We start from the raw sequence: 11,287 nt of genomic DNA on the forward strand, positions 1-11,287 counted from the left end.
AAATTTGAAGCATAAGAATTCGAAAACTTACCAAGAAAATGATCGTGGAGATGGAAAAAGGGCCTTCGGAGATCAAGGAACTCTCGGTCTGAGTCTTGGAATTACAGAAGAAACGGTCTCCGGGGACGATTAAAGCTCTGGCTTTTAGGGCTTCTTGTGAAGACAATGGAGTGCGTAAAAAGAAAAGGAAGACTTCGAAGGTATTATATAAGTTTGTCTGTGGCACTAAAAAGGTGTAATCATCAGTTTCCTTTTTTCGAAGTATGGAGAAGTAGAATGGCCGTCAAATTATTTCTGGGGAACCAAAAAGACATGATTAGACGGAAGTAGGTTACTTTTTCCAAGAACACACGAAGGGTTTTGACACGTAAGGCGGGGTTACCGAAGAGTCGTTCGTTCAAAAGTTTATTTATTGCTCGTGATAAATAAACTTGGGGGGCAAATGTTATCCAAAAAATTAGCATTGATGACGTGGCAAGTGATCCCTGGACACGTGGCTGACACCTGGAAAAGTTATGCTAGAGTATCGACCAGAAGATGCATTAGGAGCAGTAAGCAGCCTAGTATTACCTGCGACCAGTCTGGTCGATAGTTCCGCATACGAAGCAACATTAATGTGAAGATCTTTGTAAATCCCGAATTTAACTCACACAATCTCCTGAGTATCCGATTATTCAGGAAAGAATATTTGTAACAATCTTTTGTAATCCCCCTTGAGCCTATAAATAGCAAAAGATAGCTCAAGGAAGGGACTTTTGGCTTTTGAATCATTGGAGACTATAGTAATTCTCCTAGTGATATTGTATTGTTCTTAAGAGGTTAGTGAAACTCATTGAACCCTTGTTCATTGATCACTTCTTTGGTTCTCATATCAATAACAATCTAAGTGAACGTAGGTTATTACTAGATCCTGGGGCCGAACCACTATAAAAATATCGTGTTGTTATTACTTTTTGTCATTACGTTTCTCTTTACACATTCATTCATATCAAGCATATTCTGACTCTGTGTCAGTTGGCCAAATCCTGGGTCAACAGTGTTGATTAGATGTTACACAATATTGAGATGAATTTATTATAGCCATATGTGAAATGGCTATTAGAGATATGATTTTAACCCCAATAATGTGTTTTGGGGGTTACAAAATCAATTGGGAGTGGATTGGAACTATTTGGAAAAACAACAAATTTTTGGGTGCTGAAATTGGTCAGTGGCCGATGCACGAAGATGTTGGTGGCTGCAACCTGGGGAACAGAGACTAGCGGCCACAGGTGCTTGACTGACCAATATTTTTTCAGTTTTTTCCAACCTTTTTGAATGGCTCCAAAAACAAAAATAACTCTCAAATCTCAATTTTAATTCCATAATCATCCAATTAATCGTTGGTAACAGCCATGGGGGTTGGTGGAATTTGAAATTCAAAGGGTGTCTCTAAACTCTATAAATAGGAGCCTATTGCTCACTTGTAAGACACAACTTTTCTATCCATTAGAGCACTTGGCTAGAAAACATTTAGATGCTTGATTTTTCCATAAAGCAATTTCCAAAATCTGTGAGAGATCCCTTAGTACTTGAGTTAGGAGGAAATAAGCTTTTGGACAAAGGTTTCAAACCTTGTTGAAGTTGGCGATCCTCAACACTCTTCACTTTGGTTGTGTGAGTGAGAGTTTCTTGTTATTTGTTTTTGTTCTTATATTTTCTACTAATACTTTTCTTCTTATTCTTCTTAATCTATTTACTTGTATTTTTTTTTAGAGTTGTAATCCTCTCATTTCTTTGGTTACAAACATTTTTAATTTATTTGTATCATTTTTCTTAGAGTTGTATTTCACCATTCTCTTCTTCTAATCCTTCTCTTATTTATTTGTATTTTCAGTTATAGAGTTGTAACACTATTTAATCAATCTAAAGTTTATTTGTATTATTTTGTCTAGAGTTGTAATATTTCTTACCAATTTCCATTGATACAACATATATTCTCCTAACATTAAATTCATATAATTCCCACCAACCAATTCAAACTATTAAAATAAATTCTAACTCTTAACAATTATTAATAAAACCGAGCACAAAATTAATAAAATAAAATAAAAAATTTGGTGTGCTACAATATACCCTCCTTAAAAGGAATTTCATCCCGAAATTCTTTCTTACCAAATAACTCAGGGTATATTTCTCTCACGTCTTCCTCCAACTCCCATGTTTCTTCTCGTTCAGTGCTATTCTTCCACCGGACCTTAACTAACAGAATAATTTTGGATCTCAGTTCCTTGATTCCCTTTTCGATAACATGCTTAGGCTGTTCATTGTAACTCAGGTCATGCTTCAGCTATAACGGCTCATAACTCAGAACATGAGAGGGATCTGACACGTACTTATGCAACATCAAGATGTGAAAGACGTTATGCATTACAGCTAGTGCTAGGGTCAGTGCTAAACGACACGCAACAAGCTATACTCTGTCCAAAATCTCAAATTGACCTATATATCTCGGGCTCAACTTCCCTTTCTTCCCAAAATGCATAACACCTTTCATTGGCGAGACTCTGAAGAACACAAACTCACCCACTGAAAACTCGATGTCCCTTCTCTTAAGCTCTGCGTAACTCTTTTGCCTAATTTGAGCGGTAAGCATCCTTTGGAGAATTTTCTCGATCTCCTCGCTAGCTTCCCTAACTGCCTCGGGGCCTAATATTTGCTTCTCCCCAACCTCATCCCCATGCAAAGGAGATCTACACTTGTGCCCATAAAGCATCTCATAGGGAGCCATACCAATAGTGGATTGATATCTATTATTATAGCAGAACTCCATCAGGGGTAGATATCAACTCCAAGATTCTGAAAAGTCCAATGCAAATCATCTCAACATGTCCTATAGAATCTATATTGTCCTCTCAAGCTACCCATCAGTCTGGGGATGGAAAGCGGTACTAAACTTTAACCTTGTACCCATGGCCTTCTGTAATCCCTTTCAAAAGTTTGATGTGAATACTGACCCTAGATTAGAAATAATCAAATTTGGAACCCAATGAAGTCTCACTTTCTCGCTCACATACAATTCTGCATACTGGTTTGCCGAGTAGGTTGTCTTAACTGGAAAAAAATGGGCAGACTTAGTGAGCCTATCCACTATTACCCAAGCAGAATCATGTTGTTTTGTGGTCCTCGGTAACCCTATCACAAAATTCGTTGCTATAGCTTCCCATGTCCATCCTGGAACATAAAGCAGATGAAGTAACCATGTTGGCCTTTGGTGTTCTGCTTTAACTTGCTGACATGTCAAACATCTGGTAACAAATTCAACAACGTCCTTCTTCATTCTAAGCCACCAGTACAATTCCTTAAGGTCTTTATACATCTTTGTAGACCCTGGATGTAAATTATAGGGTGTTGTATGCACCTCCTTCATAATACTTTCCTTAATCTCATCATTGTTAGGCACACAAATCCTATCCTTATATCGTAGCAATCCACCGGTAGACATAGTGAAGTCGCCGCTATCACCTTTCTGTACCAACGCCTCTTGCTTTATTAGGGCTTCATCCACTTTCTGTCATTCTCTAATCTGTTCCAGTAGAGAGGATTGTAACATCAGGTTTGCTAAGCCTCCTAGCACGAACTCAATACTAACATTTATAATCTCTTTCTCCAGAGGCACCTCTATTGTGCTGAGAGCTAAGACACTCCCATGTCCTCGCCTATTCAATGCATCAGCAACTACATTGGCATTGCTTGGGTGGTATAGAATTTCACAATCATAGTCCTTCACCAGCTCTAACCACCTTCGATATCTCATATTCAACTCTTTCTGAGTGAAGATGTATTTCAGAATTTTGTGATCGGTGTAAATTTCACAGTTATCCCCATAAAGGTGATGTCTCCATATCTTCAGTGTGAACACCGCTGCTGCTAACTAAAGATCATGGGTGGGATACTGTTGCTCATAGTCCTTGAGTTGTCTAGAAGCATAAGCTACCACCTTCCCATCCTGTATCAACACAAACCCTAAGTCGTTCTTTGATGCATCACAATACACCACTAATTTCCTGCCCTCTCTGGGTGTGGAGATCAACTTATCCTTCATAGTATGAAAACTTTCTTCACATTTCTTGGTCCATGTGAACTGTTGGTGTTTACAGGTCAAGTTGGTCAAGGGTGTGGTAATCTTTGAAAAACACTCGACAAAATTCCAGTAATAACACGCTAACCCTAAGAAGCTTTAACCCTCTGAGGCATTTTTTGGCTGGGACCAGTCTCTAATGGCCTAGATCTTTGCCAAATCCACTGCTATTCAATTCTTTGACACTATATGCCCTAGGAAAGTCACTTGTTCCAACCAAATCTCACACTTAGAGAACTTAGCATATAACTAATGCTCTTGTAGTCTATTTTGGGTCATCCTCAAGTGCTCCTCATGTTCTGCCTTCGTCTTTAAGTAGACAAGGATATCATCTACAAACACTACTACAAACTTATCCAAGTAGTCCTTAAATATCCTGTTCATCATGTCCATGAATGCTGATAGGGATTAGTGAGTCCAAAAGGCATCACTTGAATCTCATAGTGCCTGTAGGGAGTTTTGAAAGCCATTTTAGGAATGTCTCCCTCCTTTACTTTCAACTGATGGTACCCGGATTGCAGATCAATCTTCGAGAATACTACTGCCCCTTGCAGTTGATCAAAAAGTTCATCTATCCTAGGCAAAGGATATTTGTTCTTAATGGTGATCTTATTGAGTTCTCGGTAATTGATGCACATTCTCATGCTTCCATCCTTCTTTTTCACAAATAGGACTGATGCCCCCCTCTGGCGAATGACTAGGTTTTATGAACCTCTCATCCAACAATTCTTGTAGCAGGATCTTGAGTTCCTTCAAGTTTGTAGTTGCCATTCGATAGGGTGATTTAGATATTGGTGCTATTTCTGGTGAAAGTTCGATCATGAATTAGATTTCTCTGTCCTGTGGTAAACCTTGTAATTCCTCGCGAAACACTTTCAGAAACTCACAAATGATATGAGCATTCTCTGGTGTCAACTGTATCTCGTTAGATTTATCCACCACACTAGCCAGATATGCTGAACACCCATGTTGCATCATATTTCAAGCTTTTAGTGCTGGCATTATGGGTGTACGAAAGCCGGCTACTTCTCCCTTGAAGGAAAATAGTTCTCCTTCTTTTGGTCTGAACTCCACGGTCTTCTGCCGACAGTCAATCATTGCTCCATGTTTGGATAACCAATCCATGCATAGTATGTCATCATAGTCTAGTATGTCTAACTCTATATGATCGGCCAGGCACTCCCAGCCCTCTATTGTTATAGGTGCTGACTGTAACCACCTAGTTGATAGAATCATGTCTCCTAACAGTAACGTTGTACTAAAAATATGCTCAAACCGTAACGTCCCAAATTACCTAATAAGACTTAGGGCCTTGATTAGGGGGTCAGGATGGAAAATTATGTAAATTATGTGATTATGTGATATATATATATGTGTATCATTAGATGATTATGTGAGTTATATTATAATATGACTTGATATGCATGTTTAGGTGTATTAAATATGCATGTGGGCCTATTTCTGGTTAATGGGGAAATTTTTGTAATTTGGCCAGTTATGGATATATTTTTCATATATGTGATATATGTGTGGGACCACATAATTATGTGGATATATTTGGATTATTTGGCATGAGACAATACTAGTGAGAAAAGTAGCAGTTTAGTCACAACAGGGTCAATTACCGGGCTTTAGTTGAGCATATGGGTGATTTGGTAGTTTAGTACATTACCAGGATAGGGTAATGGGGAAATTATTTTGTAATTATTTGAGGATATGGGAAGTAACGAGAATTGTGAGATGTTATTTATTATTAACGGCATAAGTGGCAAATGACAAATTTACCTTTCCGGGCATAAGAGGGCAAAGCTCAGGCTAAGGGGCAGTATGTTCATTTTGTTCCAAATCAGTGACTTAGTCACCCTTACCCTCAGCAGAAGGTAGCCCCAAAATAAACAAAAACAAAGCATCATTCAGCCTCTCCCTTTCTCTCTATCGTTACTTTTCTCACCCCTTTGGTGTGCCTTGAAGTACTTGGAATTTTTAGCAGAGTTGGCTGGGATTTGGAAGCTTGACGCTGGGTTTTAGCCAAGGACAACTTAAAGTCTGAACATCACCATTTAGGTAATCCATAAACCCTATTTTAATTCAGAGCCATTTTCAGTTTAAAGGTGTTCTAGAGGCTCAATGCTCAAGTATTGATATTTGTGTGTTTATGGATTTTTGATCAAAGCTCAAGTATGTCATCTTGATGGCTTGAATTCAAGGGAAATCGCAGGGGAAGAACCTGAGAAATTATGGGATGTGGATAGCGCCCCAGCATTGTTCTGGGTGCCCTAGCAGGCAGGGGAAATTCAGGGGTAGCTCTCTGACTTGGATGGAGCCCCTGCACTGTCTTTAGCTCCCCTCCGCTAGTCCAATTTTAGCAATGCCCATTTTTAGGGCATGGGAGGACTTTGGGGCTTGGGGGATGGTTCCACTACCCCGTTGGGTGGGATTGGAAGTCCCGAGAGCACGGGAGCAGTCCCAGAGTTTATTTTTAAGGGTTGAATCTTACGAGATTGTTATTTATAGTTGTGACTAGGTTACCACTAGGGCTCGGGAGATTATAGTGCTCAAGGATTGTTTATATATAACTGGTGCTTAGACCAAAGGTAAGAAAATTGCACCTGGTATGTGGTACATGTGATTATGGCTTGCGTTGAATTACTAAATAGGAATATGAATAAGGCATGGATGCTTGAGAATGTGCATGATTATGATTATTTTTGTGATTGTTGATTAAGCATGTTGAATGCTTTATATTTGGATATTTCACATATGATAAATGCATGTTTGCATTATCTTATTGAGAAAGGCTTGACTGATCAGACAAGGACGGCAATAGCACTGAGCGCTGGTCGTAAAGCATTGACTTATGCATGCATGAGTAGGGTTATTACTACTAGGCATGCTTATTATTATTTGGTAACATGTTATTAATTCCTTATGAGCATGTTTAAGTTTTCTTGCTGAGCCTTAGCTTACGGGTGCAATATGGTGCAGGTAAAGGGAAAAGAAAGGTGAACCATCCTTGAGTTGGAGAGCTTAAGTGATGATGTGTACATATGCGGCTGCTCGACCACCACAGCCGAGGGTTTAAAGAGGAACTAGGGTCAAACACTATTTTTCCACATAGGTCGGCTGGTTGTAATTCAACTGTAGTTAACCTTTCTAAATGTATTTTGGGATCCCATGTATGAAGTAAATGTTTTAGTGAAATGAATGTACCTTTGACGAAAATTTTCAACCCTAAACCGCTAATCACGTTTAGTTACACGGTTATGGCTAAATGACTTGTTTAGCGAGTTTAGCACTATTTAAAATACAAAGTGTAACGGTCCCTAAGTAGTAGGGCATTACAACTTGGTATCAAAGTGTGCCAAGGATAAGGGTTCCTAAATAGAAGCTAGGCATGTACACTCATCACTAAAGATCAGCTACACTCAGGGTATGGTGACTATTTATGGTGTTATGTGCTTACCTTCTTAAATAGGATATAAATGTTTTACTTGCATGTCTTATTAGGGAGCATGAGATATTCTAATGGGGCCAGGCCCTTGACTGTAGACATGATTATGTGTTTACCTGCTCAGTTGATATATGAATGCATTATCTGCATGCTAGAGTTGAGAGCATGGTATTTTGTTGGCAATAGCAGGGTTTATTGATTTATGCATGAATGTTATGGGCCTGTATTTTAGTACCACATTGTTATGTTAATGTGATGCGGTTTGGTTTTTCAGTGGGAAGGCTTTTGAATGTGCTCATCATGCTTAATTGGTCAAGTTATTGATTGCAGACTAAATAAGAGGTTATGTACCTAAGGTAGTTAATGGGACCCGATGGTATTTATATTGAGGCTGGGAATTACAGCCAGGGCCTGAGCCCTCTGCATGCCCCTCATAATTGGCAGCAAGTGTTTACAGATATGCAGCCAAGATTGCAGAGGCAAGTGGAAGAGATTAGGTGTTTAAAATAGCAGGGTCTATCAGGGAACACCTCTTCCTTTATTATGCTAGGAGTGGCACCAGTTTTAGCTCATCCTAGGGTTAATAGCAGGTGGGAATTTCTATATGAGAGATTTCAGGAATATTACCCTGTAGATTTTGAGGGAGGCCTAGATCCATTCAGAGCTGAACAATGGATGGGCATGATCAGTTCTATCCTCCACAGTATGGGGGTATTGGGTCATGATAGGGTGATCTGTGCCTTATATGTGTTACGGGTCGATGCCCAGACTTGGTGGGAAGTGGTATCCCAGACATGAGATACAGTTGCGATGAATTGGGAGAAATTTAGGTAGTTGTTTAATAAAAGATATTATTGTGATGCAGTTAAGACTGCAAAGACAAATGAGTTTCTGAACCTGGTTCAACGAAACACGACAGTAACCGAGTATGTTAACAAATTCGATGGGTTGGCCAAGTTTTCTTTTACAATGGTACCCATGGATGTGGCTTGGAAGAAGAGATTTATCCAGGGATTGAATTTCGGGATAGCTCAGGGCGTTAGAATCGCCCCAGGACATGAGATCTCTACCTATGTTCAGGCGGTAGGGAGGACTCTCATTGTTGAGAGCACAAGGAATGAGATTTGGAGGGAGAGTACCAGAGAGCGCGGAGCTAAGGCAATGATACCTCCGTTTATTGGACCAGGCAGGGGCAGAGGTCCCAGTGATTAGAAAAGAAAAGTTATCAATGTATTCAGTACCTCTGGATTAGAAAGGGGTTCCGAAGTGCTCAGATAAGCCATCAGGGGGAGTATGAGGATTGGAAACCTTACCCAGAATGCACTCGGTGCAGGAGGCGCCATCTAGGAGAATGCTGAGCAAAGTCATGTTTCTTATGTGGGATGGTTGGGCACCTTAAGAGGGATTGGCCAAGGCTGAAGAAGAAAGAATCAAATATAATAGTTAGCTTGACTGCAACTCGAGTGTTTGCTCTGATGCAGTCAGAGTTAGAGGCTAAGGTTAGTTCCTCTGTGGTGGATGGTTAGCTTCCTAGTTCTGATTCTTGTATTGTACTAATTGATTCTGGTGCCATGTTGTTCTTCGTTTTGTTGCATCTAGTAGAGGCATAGATTTGGTAACTGGATTATGTGATTATGATATGATGAGAATTCGATACCCTACTGGTAACTTTTACAAGATGAATTAGATTACTATGGGAAAAGATTCATTAGTTGACCTGATAAAGTTGGTTATGACCGACTTTGATATGGTCTTAGTTAGGGATTGGTTAGCCAAGTATAGGGCAACGATAGGTTGAAGGAAAAAGATGGTAACCCTTGGGCTTGAGGGTGAGAAACCATTGTATTTTTTGGCACTGTGCATGGACCCCATATACTTTTGACATCTGTACTTAGAGCTAGAGACCTATTGGAGGGGGATGCATAGGATTCTTAGCTAGTGTGGAGGATACCACTAAGGTCGTGCCAGTGGGACCAGGACAAACTGGATTATTCTGTGAGTTTCTGGAGGTATTTCCAGAGGATCTGTTAGGGTTACCTCTACACCGAAAGATAGAATTGTGATTAACTTTGTGCCAGGGATGGAACCAGTGTCTAGGGCATCGTATTGAATGTCTCCAGCAGAGCTGAAGGAAGTAAAGGTTCAGTTATAGGATAAGATGGTATTCTCCAAGGTGGATCTTAATATTATGAGTTCTTAATTATGTCATTCGGATTGACTAATGCCCCGACAACACTTATGGATCAAGTTAACAGGGAGTTCAAAGATTATTTGGATTGGTTTGTGATCGTCTTTATTGATGATATTGTGGTATACTCTTAGATAGAGATTGGCTAAGGCTAAGGAAAACCTCATAAATCAGGATTTTCCTTGGATTGGCAGGGTATTACATGTGTTTTGTGGAAGAGTTCTCAAGGATTGTTACCTCATTGACAAAACTGACACGCAAAATCACAAGTTTGTATGGTCAAATAAGTGTGAGAACAGCTTCGAGGAACTGAGACAGTGATTGATGATAGCTCAAAATTTGAGTCTTCCTATAGATCAAAGCAAGTTTATGGTTTATTGTGATGCCTTGAGACAGGGTTTGGATTGTGTTTTTATATAGACAGAAAAGGTGATTGCCTATGCATCATGTATGATGAAGGATATAAATAGAGCTAGAGTAGAGTTACTGGTGGGCCAGTTGGCCAAAATTATGCTTCAATATACTCTTTTAGAGAGGATCAAGGAAAAAAAATTAAGTGACCCACAGATGGGAAGGATTAGTGGAATGTCTTAGCTAAAATAGCTATGGACTATGTAGTGTTAGATATGAGTTTATTGAGGTATAAAGATCAGACTTGGGATCCGATGGACATTAGGAAACCAGTACTAGGATCATGAAGATGTATAAAGATCAGACTTGGGATCTACATATAGGCACCATGAAGATGTACCAGGATCTGAAAGCTTTATATTGGTGGCCTAGGATTGAGAGGGATGTAACTGAGTACGTGGCAAAGTGCCTAACCTGTTAGCAGGTCCAGGCAGAGTATAAGAAACCAGCAAGACCATTACAGCCTTTGTGTATTCCATAGTGGAAGTACGAGGACATCCCGATGGATTTCGTGGTGGGATTGCCCAGGATAGTGGGCCAGTATGATTTAGTCTGGGTCTTTATGGACCGGTATACAAAGTGAGATCACTACTATCAGTGAGGATGAATAATATAGTTGACTAGTATGCAGATCTCTATGTGAGAGAGATAGTACGCCTTAATGGAATTCGAGATCTATCCTATCGGATAGGGACCCTATTATTACTTCCAAGTTTTGGGGAAGGTTATAGAAGGCGATGAGTATACAACTGAAGTACTGTATAGCTTATTATCCTTAGGCTGATGGTAAATCAGGGAGGATTATTCAGATATTAGAGGACATGTGGAGAACATGTGTATTAGACATTGAAGGGCCCTCGAATGAATATTTGCCTCTAATAGAATCTTTTCTATGATGATAGCTACCAGTTGACTATTGGAGTGGCACTTTATGAGATGTTGTATGGTAGGAAGTGTAGATCGCCCATTCACTGGGATGAGATGGGTGAGAGAAAATATCTGGGTCCTGAGGTAGTTCAGAGGACCACTGAGGCTATGGAAAAGATTACAGCTCCGATGCTCGCTTTTCAAAGTAGGCAGAAAAGTTATATTGATCTAAAATGCAGGAACGTGGAGT

This window comes from Humulus lupulus, chromosome 3, assembly GCF_963169125.1.
Source record: "Humulus lupulus chromosome 3, drHumLupu1.1, whole genome shotgun sequence".
NCBI classification, from domain to species: domain Eukaryota; kingdom Viridiplantae; phylum Streptophyta; class Magnoliopsida; order Rosales; family Cannabaceae; genus Humulus; species Humulus lupulus.